Source organism: Prionailurus bengalensis, chromosome A2, assembly GCF_016509475.1.
Source record: "Prionailurus bengalensis isolate Pbe53 chromosome A2, Fcat_Pben_1.1_paternal_pri, whole genome shotgun sequence".
Lineage (NCBI taxonomy): Eukaryota > Metazoa > Chordata > Mammalia > Carnivora > Felidae > Prionailurus > Prionailurus bengalensis.
The window spans coordinates 90,207,380-90,231,009 of NC_057348.1; the positions used below are offsets into that span (position 1 = coordinate 90,207,380).

General features: G+C 41.3%; 1 protein-coding gene across 1 annotated transcript in view; it reads right to left on the bottom strand.

Moving 5' to 3' along the window:
* Positions 1-23,630, bottom strand: part of ELAPOR2 (endosome-lysosome associated apoptosis and autophagy regulator family member 2) — a 179,259-nt gene that overhangs the window by 83,790 nt on the left and 71,839 nt on the right. The window contains exon 2 of the mRNA XM_043588737.1: positions 553-673. The gene's annotated coding sequence lies outside the window, so the exon portion shown is untranslated. The remainder of the gene's footprint in view (positions 1-552; positions 674-23,630) is intronic.

The window sequence follows — 23,630 nt, forward strand, 5'->3', positions numbered from 1 at the left end:
TCTCTCTCTCTCTCTGCCCTTCCCTGGCTTGTGCGCATGCCTAATCTCTCTCAAAATAAATAAATAAACAGAAAGGAAGGAAGGAAGGAAAGAAAGAAGGAAGGCAGGCAGGCAGGCAGGCAGGCAGGCAGGCAGGCAAGCACCTTCAACACTGCCTGGGTCTAATTACAGACTTCAGGCATAAGGGCACCGAGTATTAAGAAGAAGCTTTTGGGGCGTTAAGCGTCCGACTTCAGCCAGGTCACGATCTCGCGGTCAGTGAGTTCGAGCCCCGCGTCAGGCTCTGGGCTGATGGCTCAGAGCCTGGAGCCTGTTTCTGATTCTGTGTCTCCCTCTCTCTCTGCCCCTCCCCCGTTCATGCTCTGTCTCTCTCTGTCCCAAAAATAAATAAACGTTGAAAAAAAAAAAAAAAGAAGAAGCTTTTGCACTGCTAGATGTCAATGCTATATGCTCATTTTTCTAAAAGTCTCTTACATTCATTATAATTAACTTCGTGGGCCAAACGGATACAGTTTAATCAGGAAAACGAACAGTCAAAAACTCAAAACCTACTGCATTCTTTGCCTCTCACTGGGTCAGGCAGGCCAGAGCAGTCCACTGCAGAATTCGGAATGGCGACTCTCCACCGGGAGCCGCTGCTATCACATTCTGTATATTCAAAGTGGTAATCTTTCTGCAAACAATCACAAAAACAAGCCTTTGTTAGAGCCAGTTTTAATGGGACGACCGTGCTTTCTCAATCACCCCCCAACCTGCGCACAAGCCTGATTCCAAACAGTACTCTCTGCTTGACTCTCGGTCTTACCCTATTGCCTTCACACCAAGCAGGGCTTTGTTTTTTGTTTGTTTGTTTATCAAAACTCTATCAGGCCGGGCACTGAGTAGGCACTGAGGATATGAGGAGGAACAGCCAATGCTCTCAAGCTGTGACCGTTGACCTTGAGTCTCACCTCCTAGAAAAGCACACTACAGCACACTACCCTCTTTCTTTTGCAGATATTTTTAAGCTCCAAATAATTGATAGATATGATTCTAAGGGCTAAATAACACTAGGAAACTGAATACCACCCCTGTCCCCAGTTGTTCAAAGAAAGAAGAAACCATTCCCATTGACCTAATTCCAGCTTAAAATTTAACAGCAGGTATAATAATTAATCATCTAAATGTTAGTAAAAGGCAGTTTTTTAAGCACCTTTCCCAGGCTCCATACACACCCACCACAGCAGGCTGCCGTCGATCACAGAATATAAAATAGACATTTATTACAAATGCCAAATTAGGACCAAATCCACTTAGCTCTAGCTTTTGGGTGCTTTGATGTTTTCACAATGACCCCTCCCCTGGTCAGAGCACATTACAACTGTGAGGTGCTTGAACTGAGGGAGAACAAGGACACAATGTCATTGGAGCATTTTAAGAATGAAAGAAATTCTAAATCCTCCCCCAAATATTTTCAGTTCAATATCCTCTTTATTCAGTGAATATCTTGGATGTGGCTATTTGGATTCATTCACTCTATTTTGCCTCCCTTACTATATCAGTGACCAGAGAGAACAGAAAACTCAAGTCCTATCACCATCAGGAAATCAGGTGTGTGAGGTGGAAAGGTGTATGTGTGTGCGTGTGCTTACGCATGCACACGTGTGTACACAGAGAAAGAATATCACTTAAGAAATGGCTCCTGAAATCAAAAAGGTGTGGATTTGAACTCCCATCTCACTACACCAGGTACAATCTGTGTAATACTGGGCAAGCCACTTGACTTCTCAAAGCATCCATTTTTCATGAGTAAACTTAGAATAAGAATATTTCCTACCTTGTATGGCTGTTGTGGAAATTATTTAAGATAATGCATGGAAAATGTTAGCTGTATCAGGCTACACTGAGTTAGCGCTTGATGGATGGTAGAGATATTATCCTTACTAAGGATCGTGAGGGTGGAGAGGATGATAGAGAAAGGAGGTAGTGGAGATGTGGTAAAGCACAAACTGTCTGAGTCTGTTTCCTCTGCTTCAGTTTCTGCATATACATAAGATAAAATGATAAGGGATCAGAAGGTAGAGAAGGTGGAATTATCAGGCTGGAAGCAAAGGTTTTTATGCTGCATTGAGACTCTGCCTCAGAAATAAAATTTAGTATACCTTCAGGCGATCCTCTGTGAATATTATTTTTCTATTCAAATATCTGACCACTCAAGACAACAGATAATTTGAGATTAAGTTGACAAGATCCTGGTTTCAAATATGGCTGTCAGTTAAGGGTAAATCTACATACCTAAAAAAAAAAAAATCATTAAAAGCAACCAAATGGGAAAAATGTTCCAGAGAAAAAGTTGGGAAGAGGGAAGGAAGGAGGGAGGGGGGAAGGAAAGCAGTAAAAGTTCACTAAATGTAACTACATACCATGGTCAGACACAGAAGTCATCATAAAGTAAAAAATAAACAACAAAACAAATGGGTGAAGAAACAACACACAACAAAGGTTAATTAACAATCCTGGGTTTCTAAAAACTAATCCAGGAAAGGACAAATAATTATTTGGAAATATGGTCAAAGAACATACACAACTCATTAAAGAGCGATACAAACTAAAAAAGTTAAACCTCGACAAAGAAATACAAACAGTTTTCATCAAGTTGGCACATTTTTAAAATCATGTTTAAAAGTTTTCTAAGGCCTGGGTGACTCACTCAGTCAGGCATCTGACTCGATGTCTTGATGTGGGATCGAGCCCCACATCAGGCTCTGTGCGGACAGTGTGGAGCCTGCTTGGGATTCTCTGTCTTCCTCTCTCTCTGCCCTTCCCCCCGCTTCACAGGTGTGCACTCTCTCTCTCAAAATAAATAAACATTAAAAAAAAAAAGTTTTCTTAGACTTCAGTGCAGTAAAAGGGACACTTGTGTGCCTCCCATCACAGAGTAAAGTGATGCAACCTTTCTGGAAAAAAGTGGATCAGTAGCTTTAAAGTGGTCAAAAATTTGAACCTCAAATCCCTCTGGTAGCACCCAATCTAAGGGGGAAAAACAGTTAATGTGGTCAGAGATTTATGTGCAAAAATGCTCCTCACAGCTTCCCTATAACTAGAAGTAGTACCATTAATAGCTGAACATGATAGAACCATACATTATTTATCTGACATTGTTCACATGCATCTACACATGCATCGGTACTCATAACAGTGACATGGTTCAGGAAGGACAGTTAACAATATTGCCATGGTTCAGCTGAAACTCAGACTGGGTGAATGATTTAGCCAGAGACACCCAGCTACTATGTCACATAGCTAAGAGCAGAAGTCAAGCCTTGTGTTTATTTACCAGAGTTTTCAGTTTATATAACACCATTATGCTTAAAATAGAAGGTTACTGTTTTAAAATCGAAGGAATGGGAAAAGTTTCTAGTATCAAAGCCTGATGGTTTGACAAGTCTAACAGTGAGCCTGGGGATGTTGTATATTCAAACAGGAGACAAGAGCACGCAGAGAAGCAGAAACCATTGGATTCCCCCCTACGTTTCACAGTTCTGATGGCAACAAGCCCAACATGAGTATCACTGGGCCAAAATCAAGGTGTCGGCCTCCCTCCAGAGACTCTAGGGAAGAATTCACTCCTTGCCTCTTCCAGTTTCTAGTGGCTGCTGGCATTTGTTGGCTTACAGTCTCCACCTCTGCAATCACACTACCTTCTCCTCTTCTGTCTTATCTCCCTCTGCTTCATTCTCATAAGTACACTTGTGATTACATTTAGGATCCAGTTAGATAATAAAGAATAATCCCCCCATCTTAACTTATTCACATCTTCGAAGTCCTTGTTTCCATAAAAGATAATTCATGGGTTCTAGGGATGAGGACATGCCTATGTTTTCTGGGCAGGGAAGGCATTATTCAACCTACTACAATCCATTCCCTGGCTCCAAAGGCACATGTCCCTCTCACATGCAAAATATATTCACCATATCCCAACATTCACTAAAGACTCAACCCATTATAGCACCAACTCAAAATCCAAAACATCATCTATATCTCATCAGCTCCAACGTCCCAGAAGTAAACCTCCAAATCAGGTATGGGAAGACTCATTATGATACACATTGAGGCAACATTCCTCTCCATCTGGCACCTGTGTTACCTGCTTCCAAAATACAATGGGTTTGGAACTTAACAACAGTTATAGACATTCCCATTCTAAAACAGATGAAATGGAAGGGAGAAAGGGAAGGAATAAGCCAACAGTCCCAAATAATTTCAAAATCTGGCAGGACAGATTCCATTAGTATTCCATTAGAAACAATCCTCTGCAGTTTAGGGCTCCAACATCTGGGCCCAGAGCTCCACCCTCAGAGTCATTCTTAGGTTGTTTTTTTGTTTTTTTTGTGTTTTTGTGGGTTTTTTTGCTTTGTTTTTTGAAAAGGAGAACATATTTGCAGCTGAGCTGGTTTATTAAGCTGTTTCTTGCCTGTAAAATTTTGGGATTCCAATGGCCTTCCTCCATTTCACCCCCCTCCGTTCCTTTCAGTTCAAGCTGGCAGTGTTTCTGCTCATGTTATCAAAAACTTTGTGAGTCTCCTGTGCATGTCACAAGATTCATTCCATTAGATGGAGGATCTTCCATAGATCTTTTCTGGACAGTCCCAGCCCTATTCCTGGCTTCTGCTGAGAGGGTTAAAAAGACCCATGAGTCTGAAACTCAATTTCCTCAGCACTAGCAAAAGGTTTTCCAGACACATTCTTGGGCTTCTCTCCTCAGTGTACTTTCATAATGGCGGGTCTCCTGATTTTAGCATTGTCTGCAACCCGGACAAAATGAGAATTTCCCCAATCATCGAGTCTGGTTTCCTTTTTATTTAAGAATTCTTCCTTCAATTTGTCTATTTCCTCTCACATTTTACAACAAGCAGCAAGAAGGAACCAGGCCGTACCTTCAATACTTTGCTCAGGAATCTCCTCTGGAAATATCCAAGTTCATCACTTATAAGTGTTGCCTTCCACCCAAACATAAAGCAAAATTCTTCTGCATTTTCCACTACTATATAACAAGGACCATCTTTCCTCCAATTTCCGATCGCATATTCCTCATTTCCTTCTCGGCCCTAACCAGTAGCACCTTCACTATCTCTACCAACATTCTGCTTAGGGCAGTTCACCTTTTCTCTACTGTGCTCCTCACCAAGTTCTCACTGAGCCCTCAATGGCAGAGTCTTTGGTACTCACATTTCTGCCAACAGTCTGTTCCAGACAACCCAGGCTTTTCCTACAATGTGCCTTAAACTTCTTTCAGTTTCTGTTCTTTACCCAATTCTAAAACCACTTCCACATTTTTAGGTATGGTTACAGCAGCTCCCCACCTCTGGGTAGTAATCTCTGATTTGGTTTTCCAATGGTTGGTGTAACAAATTGCCACAAATTTAGCGGCGTACAACAAAAGAAATATCTTCTTACAATTCTGGAGGCCAGTAGTCCAAGCATCACTGAGGCATCAGCCAGGCCACGCTCCTTCTGGAGATTTCAGGGAAGAATCCATTCCTTGCCTTCTCCAGCCTCTGGTGGCTACCAGCATTTGTTGGCTTGTGGCCACATCACTCCAGTCTCTGCCTCCGTGGACACATTGCCTTCTTTCTCCTCCCACTGGGACTACATTGAGGGCCCACTGAGATAATCTACTATCTCAAAATTCCTAGTCACATCTTCAAAGCCTTTTTTTGTTGTTATTTATCATGGAAAGGTAACATTCACAGGTTCCAGGGATTAGGACTTGGGCAGGGGAGCATTATTCAGCCTATCACAACCCACTATTGTAGAATGGCCTTGACCAGCCATGCACTTACATAATGGCTTCCTTGTGTCTCTTGTTCCCACTTATTTGTATTAGGAAGTCTTCCCTATTTTCACATCCCACTGAGAAGATCCTGGCCCTCATATGTAAAATTCAGGTAATTTGTTATCATCATTCCAAAATAATGATGCTGACAAGTCTGACATGAATTCCAAAAGAAGGCCTCAGAATAAGCTAGGAAGCTCAGAAAACTCTCTTTTACCACTGTCATTCAAGTTGCCAATTAGGAGATGAAAACATCAGTAAGAACAGGTCAAAGGCATACCATATTCTCTGGCTGTAATGGCAGATGTCATATGTCAATTAATTTTCCTAAAATTCTTTATCCTATCTGCCTCCTCCCAGTTACTGACCTCTCAAGGGCCACAGCTACTCTATGTTACAAAATGCTTAGGATCGCAGCAGGAAGCTTTAATGTGTTTATTCATAATTTAAAAATAATGAAATGCAGACCTATTTCATGAAGAGGGCAGCACTCAGGGTCAGGAATTTAGGTTGTAGCCCAAGCCAGATGGGTTTTAAATTATTTAATAGGCTATTTCATCTGGGCTGATAACAGAGAATTTTCTTTAAAAAGTGTTTCTATGGAACACAGCGATGGAACAAAGTTCCCCGAAGTGTTGAGACAGCTCTTGCAAAACCAGTGCACGGAAGCTCACTTGCTTTAATTGTAGAAGAGGGACCCAGGCAGAGCCTTTTCACCTTACTTTAAAAAATAATAATAAAATAAAATAAAATAAAATAAAATAAAATAAAATAAAATAAAATAAAATAAAATAAAATAAAATAAAATAAAATGTGTTTCTGAAGGCAACCCTTAAATCCATACCAAAGATGTAAGCAATAGCGTGAAGTAGTAAAATCACTAAAGATACAATATATACTCCTCAAATATTCTTATTAGTATTCAAGGTACCAAATAAAGAGAGTTAATAGCAAGTAAGTTTTCAGATTTATACATAATACCCCAAAACTCTAGTCACAGACCCATCTACACCACTGAGCACTTCAGTGATCCCTTGGAAATGGGAATTTCCCAGGTGTTACAGAGCTATTAAAAAGGTAAATTTTTTCTTATACCAATGTAGAATACATGTCAAAGATTTTAGGTATCATTAATTAGCAAGTCAATCCGTAACATGTTGTAACAAGTTCCAAGGAGAATTCAAAGAACAACCATTAGCTGGCAATCAGGAAAGCGAAATGAACAAAGAGATGCAGAAAGAGTAAATATCCAGAGGATGATGATGAATTAATTGCATTCCAAAGAATAAGACACACTCTCACCTCCATGGACAAGAGTCATCTGTATTACTATTGGTTTCCTACAACTCAACAGTGTTGTATAATAGTTCAAAGACAAAGGTATAGGCCCCTAGAGCAACTGATCATTCAAGCAAGGGGCACCACACAGGACACCCAGTCATCTTTTCTGCCTATTTGAGCATGTTTCACAAGTTTTCCTGACAAGTTGCAGGGGCAAAAGTCCTGATAATTTCAGGGCTCCAGACAGTTTATTGCCAAACATAATGACATGAATCAGAGTGTGCTCTAAAAACAATGCAACATCAGCTCGCAAGCCACACTCTCCAAATCACAGACTGGACAAAGCATTTGGACCTACCATACACAAAAGATGGCAGCTACTTAGACATGTCTGCAAATCCCAGAATGCTGGGGCACGGAGACACTGCCCCAAATAACAAAATGATGGTATCCTTCGAAAACTTTGCAGTGTAAATATGTGGGAACCAGAGAACAACCCAAAAAGAAATAGAGCATGGAATTACTACTCATCACCAAACATTTAAGGAAAGATAATCCCTCAGTAGAAATCATGGTACTCCCCCCAGAAACACATGCTCACAAATAAAAACCTAGGCACAAACTCTCAAAAAGCAAAAACTCAAATTGTGTTCTCTTACAACTAAAACACAAAATATCAGAATACGATGGAATAAACACTGGAGTCCTCAAGTGCCCCTGACAAACACTCTCCTTGACTAATCTTAAGGCGAGCTCCTCTGAACTCTCTTCCCAGTGAAGCCTTGGCCTTTGGGCATCTGTGTTCATCCTTGCACACCCAGTTTTAGAAGTCAGTTTACCCAGAATCTCCCCCCACTTATACTTGATGGTTTCCCACCCTGCTCCCTGCCTATGAACCCCCACTTGTCCGTGCTATATTCAAAACCCAGCCCATTTCTCTACAACGTCTCTTTTCTGCTATTACAACCGTTCCAGAATAAAATCTGTTTTTACTCTTTGAACCACCAACCAGTTCTGGTTTCCCCTGACACCCCCAAACACAAAAGTTGTTTATATTTCAAAAGCCTCATGGCATCCACAAAAAGCTTGGGGTATTGCCTCTAAGCATGATGACAACTATTAGAATTTTACTACACATAGGCTAGCCAATGGTTCAAATAAATCTCACATATAAAAATAATACGCATATATACATATCTTGACAATACACACATTTTATATGAAACATTAACATATATAATGATTTATGCTTATAATAATATGTATCATTTTTATATGTTAACATTAATATATACCATTCTTTACTATGTGGCACTTGGTTTATTAAATAAGCACTATGGCCTAAGTGCTATGGGGAAGATCTAACATAATTACAACACATAGTCCTTGTACTCAGGCTTATTATTTTGTTGGGAGCAGACAGGACACACACGTACCATATGATTTTATAAGAAAGCATAAAGATTAGGGGCTCCAGAGTAGAATACAAGTATCACAGGTCAGTGTTCAAATCAAAACTCCTTCTGGTGAAAATTACCAACAAACATCCCTTAACTCTCCCATAAGGTACAATGTTGTTCCACTTCTCAATAAATTCATCGCAGTCTAAACCCTCTAGCAGATATCTACTGTAGAGGCTGTTTCAGGCAAACAGGCTTGATCGATGGAACATAGAAAGGGCCGATAGTCAACACCTGGCTGAATACAGACAGGCCCATCAGGGGACCCACCTCAAAAAATCCATAGGCCATAACTAACCAATGGGCTACTTACAACCAGGCACAGCTACCAATACAGGGGAAGATTCTGGGGTTCCTGGGTGGCTCAGTCGGTTAAGCATCCAACTTCACCTCAGGTCATGATGTCACAGTTTGTGGGCTCAAGCCCCACATCAGGCTCTGTGCTGACAGCTCAGAGCCTGGAGCCTGCTTCAAATTCTGTGTGTGTCTCTCTCTCTCTCAGTCTGTCCCTCCCCTGCTTATACTCTGTCTCTCTCTGTCTCTCAAAAATAAATAAACGTTCAAAAAAAAAATTTTTTTTTTTGGGGCGCCTGGGTGGTGCAGTCGGTTAAGCGTCCGACTTCAGCCAGGTCACGATCTCACGGTCTGTGAGTTCAAGCCCCGCGTCAGGCTCTGGGCTGATGGCTCAGAGCCTGGAGCCTGTTTCTGATTCTGTGTCTCCCTCTCTCTCTGCCCCTCCCCCGTTCATGCTCTGTCTCTCTCTGTCCCAAAAATAAATAAACGTTGAAAAAAAAAAACTTAAAAAAAAAATAAAAAATTTAAAAAATTTAAAAAAAAATTTTTTTTAAAGGGGGGAAGATTCCATATGTCACCATACCTCCTCATCTTCCCCCTTTTAAAACAGCCCCTATCCACGGCCTTGCTGCAGACAGCCTCTCCTCTGCTGTCCTGCCTCCTGCTCTCTTGAGGTGTATTCTATAAACTTCTGTCGCCTTTGTCACTGCCCACACCACCGACTTCCACCCAGTCAGTCGCCCCACGTTTGGGGGCCCTCATCTGATCAGGAGAGACACCCCATTTAGACACCACAACTATTTCTTAGCACCCAAATGGCTTGCTTTTTAGGAGCCATGTTTTCTGGAAAAATAAGGGAGAATATGCATGAGGTGACCTCATTATGTAATGATTTCAGAGTCAGAACAAATTTCTGTGAGCTGGACCACCTGAGCAGCTTTTGAGAAGAAAGCCCTGAAAGATAGCAGGGTTTGTACGCATTCTAGCCCTACCAGTTCCTTCATGGTTAGTTTGATAGGGTGTGACAAACAGTGACTCAAAGCCTGAAGGTAACATGCCTGAAGATATGCAGTGAAATACAGTAGCCTGAGGGTGGAGAGACAGATGAGCCACTGAGTGAACTAATAAAAGAACAAACGAAACTGCCTGGTCTTCTGTGGAAGACCTCAGGGGAACTCTGAAGTTTGTTCACGGCAGTGACCCATCAATGAGAAATTCAGTTCCGAGTAGCCCCTAGAGTCAACTAAGAGGTGACCATGGTTAATTATAGAGACGCAGATGAGCACACACTGTATTCAAAAGAATACAGGCAGTTAGAGGACTCAGGCCTCACAGAAGAAGCGCTAATACCTACGAGAACACGCACACAGGAATGGGACAAAAAGAAGCAAATATAATCCATTTTCTTCATATATGGTTCCTTCTCCTTGAACGTTTTTATGTAAAGCATTGAGAACAGCACACCCTGTATTTGATGAGACTGCAGCTCCTTTGGGAGGAAAGCTCTCGAATCTAAGTGCTCAGCAAACAGCTTGCACCCATATTTGAGACAGCGAAGCAGCAAGAAGGAAAAAGAATAGGAGCCTATAGGGCCTCACACAAATACTTCGACTGCACTCCAGTGAGTGAGCAAACTCATCCTACTTACATGCGAAGGTCAAAAGTGTGAGAATACTTACTGCAGACACACACGCATCTTATAATAAAAACTTCCTTAGCCCACATTATCAAGTACATGTGCACTGCAATGTGCAGTAATATTTATATTCAGATTTTTCTTTTATAAAAGGAACGCAGAGTTACCATGGGAACCTAAGGCTAAGTGAAGTAATAGGTATCTGATCTATTTATGACACATCCTCTTCGCCACATTTGCAGACACTATTGCTTTTGTGAAATTATTTTGACAAAGTTCATGTTTTAAATTGGAGTTCAATGTCTCTCTGTGTAAACAGGGCCTCATAAGCAGTCACTTCATTTTATAAATCAATATATATTTATTGATCACCTCTCATGTGCCAAGTGTAGACACGTGGACGCTGGGGATACTGCAGTGAACAAAGCGGCCTAGTCCCTCGTCTCATTGGGCTTACATTTTAGTGTCAGTGAAAAGTGCCCAGGGCTTCTTGGAAGAATCCAGGCTAGACCATTTTCCTTCTATGGTGTCTCAATGCAAGTTTTTAAAGGGATAGGCAAAGAACTGGAAGCAACAGACCTAGATCCCAATCTCACCTCTACCAGTGAGAAACTGAGCTAGGGAAATGGACGGGACCCCATCAGAGAAAAAGTTGGGTTTTTTTCCTTTGCTTCTGTTCCAGCTTCTATTCTTACTAGGATCTACAGCCCCACCCTACTCTGCACATGTCTTGTAATGCCAATACCGTATGTCCTCCTTGGAAGGGGCAAGGAGTCAATCACTTCTCTAGAAGAGATAACATATAACAAAGGACCAGGTGAGAATGGCCAGAGACAGCTATCATAGGTGTATTCCAGACCACCAGAGCTAGACATCTCCACACCAAGGCCCCCTGGCTCCAAGGAATAATGCCTGGGCTCTTGTCTTGGTTCTAAGCGGTTCCTGGATGCCTGAGAGGATATGTGCACCTGACCACCATCCTCAATAAAACCCCCCAAACAAAGACAAGACTCATGCTTCTTTCCTGAGTCTCCCACATGCTCTGTCCATATTTCTTCTCTCTATATCTTCAATAAACTTTGCTTTTACCTCCTGCTGGCTCACATTTGATTTCCATCCTGCATGAAACTAAAGACCCTCTGGGCTGGTCCTACAAGATTGGGTCCTTAGGCCGGGCCTGCCTGCATCAAAATGTAAGACCTCAAGCAACTCAACCAACAGTATGCACTCAAGTTCCTCTTAATCTTTGAAAGAAAACTGTAGAATTATAGTCTATATCTCAAATTTCCATGGCTCTTAATAAATGGGAACCAACTACCTCCTGTACTACCCTGCACTGTCAGGGAATAATATTCTAAACCAAGTCTACCCATAAAGAAATGAAGAAACTTCAATTTTCTCAAGTAGTTTATAGCTAGACATCTATAATAGTACCAATATTGGAAATGTTAACTTTAATACTCTCATAGAAGATACTGAGTAAAATGTATTAAAAAGCCTTTAAGGGGGGCGCCTGGGTAGCTCAGTCAGTTAAGCGTCCGACTTCGACTCAGGTCATGATCTCATGGTTCATGAGTTTGAGCCCCGCATCAGGCTTGCTGCTGTCAGTGCAGAGCCCGCTTCAGATCTTCTGCCCCCCTCTCTCTCTGCCCCTCCCCGACTCATGCTCTCTCTCAAAAAAAAAAATTTTTTTAAGTCTTTAAACACATGCAATCACTATTTTATTATCTAACTACATTTAAACTTGCTGAATTAAACATATGTTTGTCTTTGCTCCCACAAACCCACAAGAATTTCTCAAGAGAGTAAGGAGTAAAATCCTAACAGTTTCAAAAGACAAAGATAAAAAGATTAGAAGTGAAAATGACAATAGACACAGATGTCAACAATTTTTTAGAAGACAGAAAGCCTAAGATGAGCTTTATCAACTTACCAAAGCAAGAAAATCTGAAAGTGAAGAGCTACATAGGCAGATGAAATGAGAAGAAAGCTGATTTGAGCCGCAGGAACTCTCAGAACTGAAAGTACCAAATATCTCAGAAAGCCAACAGAATCTGCGAACAAGACTGGTTGAAAACCTGTTTGAGAATATAGATCCCTTCCTCCCAATTCCCTTCCACATCATGACAAAAGATAAGAATTATTTCCTCTGGAAAAAGTGGAATAGGGAGTTTAAAGATTCGGGACATGAGCAAAACAAGTGGAAGGAAAGGCCTCTTGACAAAAATAGGGGACCATGTGAACTAAATACTGAATGATGAGATCTGCCTCAAAGACACTTAACCATCAACACTCAATGCCAACATCCAACCCAGCCACCTCCAACACCAGTGTCTTTTCCACTTGGGCCACCTTCCCTAAACACTAGCAGAACGACCTTCCTGCTCCCAAAGGAGCCCTCAGGGGCTGTGACACCTCACATTATGACAGTCACCCCTATCATTTCAACTGATTTTCATATATGCTTACCTTATAATTGATATTAGCTAGAATCTCAATTTTGTCCCTTGTCCACAAATACGGTAATTATTTTTGTTACTAACAATAACACTCACATTTGCAGAACCCTGTAAGCTTTCCAAAATAATGCTTATAACCTTTTCTGACTCAAACAAGGCCACAGCATAGCCCTATGTAGGAGGCAAGGGTCTTATCTCTGTCATGAGGGCCACTGTCCTGTTTCAGTCACCATCTCGTGCCTCCTGGATGGCTATCACCAGCAGCCTAAGTGGAGTTCATCTTCTGCTCTTTCTCCCTCATGACGCTCTGCAGCCAGGTCTAATTATGTCATCCCTACTCAAAACCCTGCAACAACTTCCATCTGGCTGAGGAAAAAGCACATAAATGGTCTCTGTCTCTCCACATTTCGTTTCTCAACCTGTTTCATGTATGAAATATCGAAACAGGGTATGTGCTACATGCTACACTCTTCCTTGCCTCCAGGCCCTCGCACAGGACTTGTTCTCTGCCTGGAAGTCTCTCTCTGCCCGTACCTGGTCATAACCTAAGGACATCTGTACAGTAACAAAGCACCATGTAGCAGCTCTCTTTCAGTCTCATCCGTCACATTTGTGGGACCAAGGGCAAGGGTCTGAGGTGTCCTTTCCTCTTCTATACCCACCCACACCTTAAATAGTCTCCACACATACAAGTGACAACGCCCGCTGCCCACCCGGTCTGTCACCACTGCTCCCACAGCCCACAATCAGGATGCACCTGGGAAAAGCCCATGAAGGCCCCGGCAGCAGACCCAGGCCCTTAAAGCATACAGTTCAAAAGTCATGTCATCTAGAGCATGGCATACAAGGGTGGGGGGCAGGACATCCAGGTGGGTTCCTTGGCCAGGTGACTACATGACAAGAAGAGGAACACAACTGGAAGAGGACCAGAATGAGGCCCTCTGCAGGTGGTAACGATCCCCACTGTATAACAACATCCACACAAAAAAGAATATCCTAGGAGGGAGGAAGAATCCGATCTAACTTTAGACGGCTTTCTTGAGTGAAGGTAATATATTTTTTTGTTTGTTTATTTTTTCCCCCTAACCTCAATTAAAACTGCACAGTGGTATGTAGAAGGCCAATTTTCCAAACAGGGAAAAGCCAAATCCCTGGAAATCCATCTATTCTGTCTAATTACACATGGCTGCAAGCTTATCTGTGTGTAATAGCAATTATACATTTTTTTAAATGTTTATTTTTGAGAAACAGACGGCGGGGGGGGGGGGGGAGAGGGAGGGAGGGAGGGAGGGAGGGAGAGAGAGAGAGAGAGAGAGAGGAGAATATGAGTTGGGAAGGGGCAGAGAGAGAGAGGGAGACAGACAGAACCCAAAGCAGGCTCCAGGCTCTGAGCTGTCAGCACAGAGCCTGATGCCAGGCACGAACCCACGAATCGTGAGATCATGACCTGAGCCAAAGTCAGATGCTCAACTGACTGAGCCACCCAGGTGCACCATCAACTATACGTTTTTTGATGTAAATTAGGCTGAAACTGAAAAGGCACCTTTGCTTCTGCAAAATTTGAGCAACTACTTACTATTTAATGAGCACCAAGAGAAACAGCATCAAAAGTTTCAAAAACGTATAGGGGCGCCTGGGCTTAGCCAGTTAAGCATCTGACTTCAGCTCAGGTCATGATCTCATGGTTCGTGAGACTGAGCCCCGTACTGGCCTCTGCACGGACAACAATAGTCTTCTTGAGATGATTCTCTCTCTCCCTCTCTCTCTGCACCCCTCCAACACCACCCCCCTCAAAATAAATAAACTTAAAAAAATAAAATACAAAAAACTTGAAAACAATCTAAATGTGCAACAAGAGACTGATTAATAAATTATTGTATACTCACGACAGGATTTTATATAGTCCATTCTAAAATGATAATGCCAATGCCATATTTAATAAAAATATTTCTGACATTTAAGTATAATATAAAGGTTAAGAAACACTACGCCTGAACCCTTTTAAGGTACATGAGTGTATAATCAGTATATGGAAAAGTGACTCAAGGTATATATACCAAAAGGTTGACAATGGTGAACTGAATGCTAAACATAGTGATTTCTATTTTCTCTTTTGTGATTCTGTATTTTCAAGTTTTTCTATAGTTCAAATGTGTTATTTTCTCTAAGTTGAGGTACTTGCTCTGCTAAGACAGAAAAAAGATGCTCATATTTCTCTTGACTTTAGGATAAGGTACCTGGTAGGACGTGCAAAAATTTGAAGGCTTTCACTGAAGGCTTATTCCATTACCATTCATTGGCACCTCAGTCTAGGTTAGTTTCTCTGATGAGTGTCAATCACCAAGCAAGGCTTTAAGGACAAAGGTCCCAAGACATAGGTCAGATAAATTCTGTACAAGGGAACATGGAAGAAAAGACCCAGAGCATAAGTACTGGATAAGCAGGCAGATAGAAGGAGGATTCTGCTACAAGGAGGAAAAAGAAAAATGGCAAGAGTCAGAAGGGAGGAAAGAGAACAAGGAGGTACAGGAGTTCTGAAAACACACCTGCGGGATTCATGAACTTGGGCCAGGAAGAGGCAAACTCTACATCTGAATCCAGCTAAGCCATTGGCCAAGGGCAGACAGAAAAGATTTATAAAAATAAATTTTAAAATCAAAAGCTAATAATCATCAATGCTACCACTTGAAATTGAGCTTTACTTGTAAAGAGTGTCTACAGAAATAGCAGAGGTGATAAGTGGCTCTGAACATTTTGACATCTCAATCATGTTTTTGCTTGCAAATTTTGTGAGCTGAGTAAAAATAAGCTGAAGTTCTTTTGCACTCAACTGACGCTATAAGAATCTCTCAAATAAACAGAATTTTTAAAAATCCTAATAAATCCTAATAACACTTATTGTCATAACTACACTCCTAGAAAACAACCTTAAAATATCTAATATCTATTAAAAGGTTTTCCTTTTTAATCAGAAAGAATAAAAGTTGTTCTGTCTGACCAGCATCCTTTTCCCATTTCTATCAGGTAACAGCATGCCCCCTGCCCTAGTTACCTTTTGGCGAACTATTCTAAGATCCCATGCAGTTCTGAATGGGCAGCCTGGAACACCATGCTGTAATACAGACCTGTCATCTGGCCATTATTAGCAAATATTCACTGGTGTCAGCCAACGTACAGAAAGCCCACCACAACTTCTCTTTCCCAGCCTGCCCCAAAAAACGAAAGTCAAGACAAAACAAGACACAGCAGGTGGATTGGGGAAGAAAACCAAAACTCAAATGATAACCAGCACACTGGTTCTTTCTTCTTCCTTTCTCTCCTGGCTTTGAGCCAAAGATGGGCCAAGTCGGAGACCTGTCTGGTAGGTGCAAGCTTCAAAAGCTCCAAGAGAATCCTATCTTTCTGGCCACAGGACCAAGAAAAGTGAACTCTGTCAGCTGGATAATGGTGGACAGGGAGGAGAGGACCATGGGCTTTGTTTATTTTTTTGGGTTTTTTTTTTGTTGTTTTGTCCCTCGTTTTCCTCTTCCAGCCTTGCCCCAAGGCCAGCCCCAGTCTTAGACCTGCACTGATGACACCACAGTGACCCAGGAAGCTGACACTCCAAGAAAAAACCCATCTCTCTGGATAAAAGAACGAAAACAGGGGATTCTGCTGTGCAGAGTTTGGGAGAAAATCCTTTTTCTTCTCTCCCTTTCTTCTCTTGCCTCTTTACCCTATTCAGGAAGAATCACAGATAAGTGTGGAGGCTAAAATATGCAGTAATCCCATCTTTCTGGCCATAGGAAGTAGAAAAAGGAGTCCCTGAGGAAATATCCCAGAGTGATGGCGAAGGGGATCGCCCAGTTCTGTGTGTGGACCCACACAAGCCCCAGGCTCACCTCCAAGCAGGCCCGTGTGGAATAGAGTGAAAGAACAGCACTGCCACAGAGAACCCAAGTAAGGTATAAACCACCACTCCAACTAAACCCTGAGAGGCTCAAGCAGGAGGCAGAAACTCCAACCACCGAAAATAAAAAATAGACAATGTTTTGAAAACTGAATTAACACCGGAAATGCCACGCACAAAAGGCGGTGGTCTGAACCTAACCATGTCAGCCGTCTGCTAAAACAAACAAAAAAACTCTACAGAGAATTTTTAAAGGACCCAGAAGTCTCATAGCAGATTTTTTTAATGGAAGTATAATTGACATATAACATATTAGTTTCAGGTGCACAACACAATGATCAATATTTGTATGTATTGCAAAATGATCATAGTTAGTTAATAACCACAATTAGTTAACATCCATCACGATGCATATGTCCAAAATGTTTTTCCTGTGATAAGAACTTTTAAGATTTACTGTCTTAGCAGCTTTCAAGTGTGCAGCACAGCATTATAAATCATAGTCATCATGCAGTGCAGGACATCCCCATGACTTATTTATCACTGGAAGCTGCATCTTTTGACCCCTTGTATCTATTTCGTCCACCCCCCACACTCTGCCTCTGGCAACCACCAATCTGTTCTCTGTATCTAGAAGCTCTACAATGTAACATTTTAAATATCCAGAATAAAATGCGAAATTATTTTAACATACAAGGAACTAGGAAAAATCTGACCAATACTCAAAATCAATCAGTATATGGTAACTCAAAATGCACAGATATTAAAATTATCAAAGAATTTTAAGCAGCTATTATAATCATCCTCCACGAGGTTACGATACTCAAAAGCCTGAGGTCCCCATGGCTCTTCCATATTTCAACCAATTCTTGGAGCTACCCCAAAAATACATGCACTCAAAACCCTGTTTTAAAGCTGAAACTGATTTGAGCTGGGTTCCTGCCACCTTCAACCAAGAGTGCTGACAGATATCTGAGGTATAGGGTAGTTCCATGAAACCAACTCATATTCAAGACTGTCTCAAATCCCAGGTCAGGTAGATGACTGCAGGGTTTGTGACAGCTGCCAACCATTACTGAGTAACATATACCAGTCACAGTGCCATGTTCTTCCCACAAATCTCAATGCTGTCCACAGCCTTTGAAGGGAGAGTTTTTATGGGTAATGAAACTGGCAAATATTTAAGTAACCTCCCAGTGTCACACAGCTGATCTATAGCAAAGCTAGGAATAGAACCTAATCTAATCCTAAATCTGCCGAATTCCAAAGCATGACATCATGCTTCCTTGTTGGTCCATGCTTCCATGCTTTCCTTGTTAAGTCCTAAGAGCTAATGACAGATCTTAAAATCTTAGAAGCAGAAATCAATATAAAAACTGCTACCTCACAACCTGTCTCCGTAAGTCACAGAAAGCAGAATTTAGCCAGCAATAATTCCCTTTGCCCAATCCCTCCCCACACTTCCCTGCTGATTCCACCACTCTGTGTCCTGGGGAATCAATGACCTCAAAGTAAATTTAAAAATAATTCTTCACAAGTTACTTGTTCCAAGATATCTTTAATTTCTATGGTAAGGCTTCTGATTATTCAGCTTTGTCTCTCTTCCTCTTATGTTGGTTTTAAAATAATATTTAATGTTTTGTTTTCTAACTACAAAGCAATACATGTTCAGTGTGACAAGTTTATAAAATACGGAAACACACAAAGACAATAAATACCTGTTATAATCTCACCAGCCAGAAATAACCACTGTTAGGGTGTCAGTCATATTTCTAAGCAGGTTTTTATCTCAAAAACTGTTATCAATTATATTACCTATTTGACATTAAGTCATATATGTTTACTTTGGAAAAATCAGAAAATACAGATAAGGATGACTTTCCTTTCTACAGGTTTCTCTTGATTCATATTTTCATTTTTTTAATGTTTATTTGTTTTTGAGGTAGGGGGGAAGGCACAGAAAGGGAGGGAGACAGAGGATCCAAAGCAGGCTCCGAGTTGACAGCAGAGAGCCCGATGCAGGGCTCAAACTCAGGAACCGCGAGATTATGACCTGAACCAAAGTCAGACGCTTAACCGTGAGCCCCCCAGGATGCCTTGATTCATATTTTTAAAGGCAATATACAATAGTCACTTCCAACAAGAAAATTAAACATGTGTTTTTCCAAAATATAATATACATCTCTGTACACAGGACTGAATTAAGACAAAAAAAATACACAAGGCACACTGTTAGAAATTATAAAGTCTATTTAATTTAATTTATTCTGTTCCCCAATACATACGGGCATCTTTGTGTAAAAATAAATATTTTCTCAGGGCTTTCCACAGCCTTTCCACAGCTATGATACAGCTCAGAATTGTTAAGCAGGCATATTATTCATAGCCTGAGATGACCCTGATTCTAGTCCCAGCACCTCCATTTTTTCAGCTGTGTGCCTTAGGAAAGCCACCTGACATCTCTGAGCCTTGATTTTCTTGTCTACCTGGAATAAAGTTGAAATAGTTTCTCTTCTTATCTTATAGGACTGTAAGTAAATTAACAGACCACTATACAAACATGAGATGATCATTCATACAGAAAAGAAAGTAATATTTAGGTTTGTGTGCCTAAAAACTTCTTACTGAATTACTATATTTCAGGCCACGCCTTATACCAGGCATACAAATAAGTACTGCAACCTATTTAGCTTACTGTAGTTTACAAAGATGTTTAGCTTACTGTAGTTTACAAAGATGTATTTTCTGGTGTGATCTTCGCGGCAGAAATGTGCAAGAAGGAATACCACATCTCTTCAATTCTAAGATGCAAATCTGAAGACTGCTGAAATCCCTATCAAAAGAAACTTGTCACTAACTACACAGAATGGCCTGACTGTCACAGCCGGGGCCTGGAAAAACTTAACAGTAAGTCAACGATCCATTCATTTGATTATCACTTCAGCTGAGTTATTTGTATCCCAAGAATTGAATGTTATCTTTGTGGCTTACAACAGCTGGAAAAAAAAATTACACAAGAATGCAGCACAGCAACCACAGTGAAGGGTGTGGTGTGCAAGACCACCTCTCCCACAAGAGGTAATGTAACAAGAGGGGGCAGAAGCTGCCAACTCCCTAAGAAGAAACCACTGATGTTTCAACACTAGAATAAGACCACCTCATGCATCTCGCAGAACTGTCACTAAAATATTATCTGCCCAACGGTTCAGAATAACTCCAAAGAAATAGTGCTTCATTACAAGTGACAAAATCCAGGAGTGTAACTGGTAGGGAAAAAAAAAAAAGGTTTTAGGGATATTTATAAAACAGGGCTCAAATTATTTACACCAGGAAATGTAATTTTTAAAAGAAAGAAACAGTAGGAAATGGGAAACCACAGTCCAGTGTTAACCATAGAATACTCTAAGAACTAATTAAGTATATAAATTGACACATGCCTAAGCCCTGCTGAGCCAGGGCATGAGCCAACAGAAGACAAACTCCATGGTGGCCAGTAAAGTCAGAATATAGAGAGAACTCAAGACGGACGGTAGGATAACAGAGGAAAATGAGGCCGAGACCAATGTCATGGATGGCGAGACAGAGGCTGTGTCAGACCAAGACGATACAGACCAGTATCCCAAGCACAGGTTCAGAAAAGAAACAGTCCACTCCATCTCTGGGACTGCTGCCTGAAGTAACTCAGAAGAATCTAGCTATTTCAGGTGAAGGCACAGACTTAGTCTTTGACAGAGATAGTAAAGAAGAATGATTTATAATGAAGTGGATACATTTCTACTATGAGTGGTTGGAAAAAATTGTATGCTTTACACAATGAGGATTTCATCATCCTTCAAAAATGTGAATACACTGGGATGCCTGGGTGGCTCAGTCGGTTGAGCATCCGACTTCGGCTCAGGTTATGATCTCACGGTTTGTAAGTTTAAGCCCCGCATCGGGCTCTGTGCTGACAGCTCAGAGGCTGGAGCCTGCTTCAGATTCTGTGTCTCCCTCTCTCTGCCCCTTCCTCACTCGTGATCTATCTCTCTCTGTCTCTCAAAAATGAATAAACATTAAAGAAAAAAAGACTGGTCAAAAATGTTAACACACTTCTGCTGTATTTTAAAATAAATAGTACCTTAGAACTGAGGAAATATGGAATTGTGAGAAATCCAAGACCCAGCAGTACACGTAAAACATAGTTAGGAACCAAAAACAGCACAAGGAAAATTCTGTCTTCACTAGATCACAGCTACTAATGTTGGCCATTTACTTATTAATATGTATTATGGGTACTTCTTCCTTTTATTACCTGCTTTTAGTGCTTAGTACTTCCTGTCTCAGCTGGACCCCCACCCCCTCAGCTGTCTTCTTGTGCTTCTTTTCCACTGTCTTCATGACGATTCTATAATTAACACTATTATTTTCAAGCCATATACCAGAGCCCGGTCCCTTCACTCGCAACAGAGAACCTCACCTCCTACCTCGACAAGAAAATAGAAGCTCTCCAGGCATGAGATTCCTCAAATGGTCTCCCTTCTTCTGTGTGTGCCTATGCAGGTACAAACTTACCCACCTGCCTGGCTCTCTGCCTTCAGTCTCATGTAGCAATGCATTCTTCATATTTTTCAAAGCGAGTATCTGTTCTTCAAGTCTTATCCTCTCCTCAAACTTGTTCCATTAATTATTCTGCCTCACTCTCTTCTGGCTCTCCTCTCGGAGCCATGTAAATTATTCATGTCTCTCCTATTATTTAAAAAAAAAAAAATCTCCTTTGACTCTGCATGCTGGTGACTCATCATTTGCTCCTGAGATCCAATCTCCAATCTTACGGCCCCATGTTAGGCCCAGAGAGGCTGATCACTCTAGACCTTATCATTTGAGTTCCTTTGTCCTCCGGATTCTGGTTATGTTCATCCAACAGGAGGGACTGACAGGAGACTGCTGGGAAGTATTTGCCTCCCTCCCACCTTCCACAGCCACTGAGCTTCCATAGCCCATTCATGCTCTCCTGGCCCCTTCAGGCCTATAAGTGCTAACAGTTTCCTAATCTGTTCCTGCTGGTTCCTGGTGCCTCTGTCACTGGGCCCCTTAAAAACTGCCCATACCTCCCGAAAAAGTTTCTATATTAAATTCTATTCAGTTCAACTTTTTGTGTGAGCTGTTTCCTGCCAGGACCCTGACTGATACACCTCATGTCCCCTTCCAGCTCTTTTCTATTTCTTACCAGGCATGCTTCATGAAAGAGAAGTCTGTGCTATCGTTCACTATTGTCTCTCATTTACCCCTCAACTCACTGCGACCTGGCTTCTGCTCTACTCCATGAATCCACCCAACTGATCTCTCAAGTAGAATATTCAAGACCATTTATGATCTGGCCCAGTCTACTTTCCATCTATGTCTCCCACCAGCTGCCATTAATCCATGCACATCCCCAACCATAATAAGTGCCACTGGTTGTCTTAGGACTCTTACAGGATTCCCTCCACCTGCTTCAGGCAGCTGGTGAATCCCTAGTCATTGTGCAAGCTTCAACTCAAGAAGCACCTCCTTCTGGGAATCCTTCCCTAACTCACCAGCCTCCAGCAGCTAGAATTGTTCCCCAGTTGACTGCCAAGCTCCTGTATCCATTTCTTGCACTCATCACATTATATCATTGTGATTTATCTTGCAATACCACCAAACATTTATCTCTTTCAGAAAAGAATGACCCCAGGTTCTCCTTTTGCATCTTGAGGCAAAAGCTTATGAGAAGTCCAATTCCAGGGAAGCAGGAGTGAGGCAGGAAAGAAGAGAAAGCAAACATAAGAAAGTGTGTCACTGAGCTAGCCAAAATTTCCTTTTGAATCCGGAGATTTGTAGAATGTATTCATAGAGGCAGGATTAAGCCACTGGATCTCCAAACAGCCAGTGCAGATGTAGGAATAGAGAAGAAATTGGCCACTGACTTCTTTCTCTGGTTGGTCAAAGCTTGGCCACATAGGATATTAACTCCCCACAACTTGTAGGTTGCACATATGTGAGTGCTGAATAGGTCCCACCGTGTTTTAGTGGCAATAAGGGAAAACTTTAGGGCTTCAGTTAAGAGGCACATACCGTGTTCATGAAGATGCTCTTGGGTTCTTTCCTCAAGCAACTTGAGAGATTGCTCCCACAACAGCATAGCCACACTGTGGGAGCAGCAAAGGCTGCCTCAGTCAACAAGACAAATGCTCAGATCTGAGGTGATAAACTCAATGTGGTTCAAGAACCCAATATAGTTCTAGAAAAGTAATAAGCATTCAATATATATGTACTGACTAACTTACTGGGAGAAGAATTTATACCTGTGCCCAATTGATTAACCTCAAGTGAGAAGTCTAAATCTCTCAATGGTTAAGTCCACTAAGCCATTAGTATCACAAACAGTACCCGACTAAAGTTAACAATGAGGCTCATGAGAATTCGCCTTCTAAAAATGAGATACTGGCAGTCCACTGTTGCAAGTAAGTTCAACCTTTTTATAATGTCTTCCCTTTCAGAGACAAATCTAATACCCTAAGCTAAGATGTTTTATTTATCAACCAATGTTTCTCAGTGTTGTGGGACAATCCCCACTGCACAGGGCTATCCTACTCAGCTGACCCAAATTAATCTTACAGTTTAAAAATTAGAAATGTTGCCATTCGACTAAAGCCATTTTTTTCTAATACTAATATAGTGTAGAAAACTTTTTTAGAAAATGGATTTTCCACTGGTTCCAAATTCCACACCACATTAATAAAGACTAATCAAATTTCCATACTTGAAACCATAGCAACCATTCTCTGAAAAACCA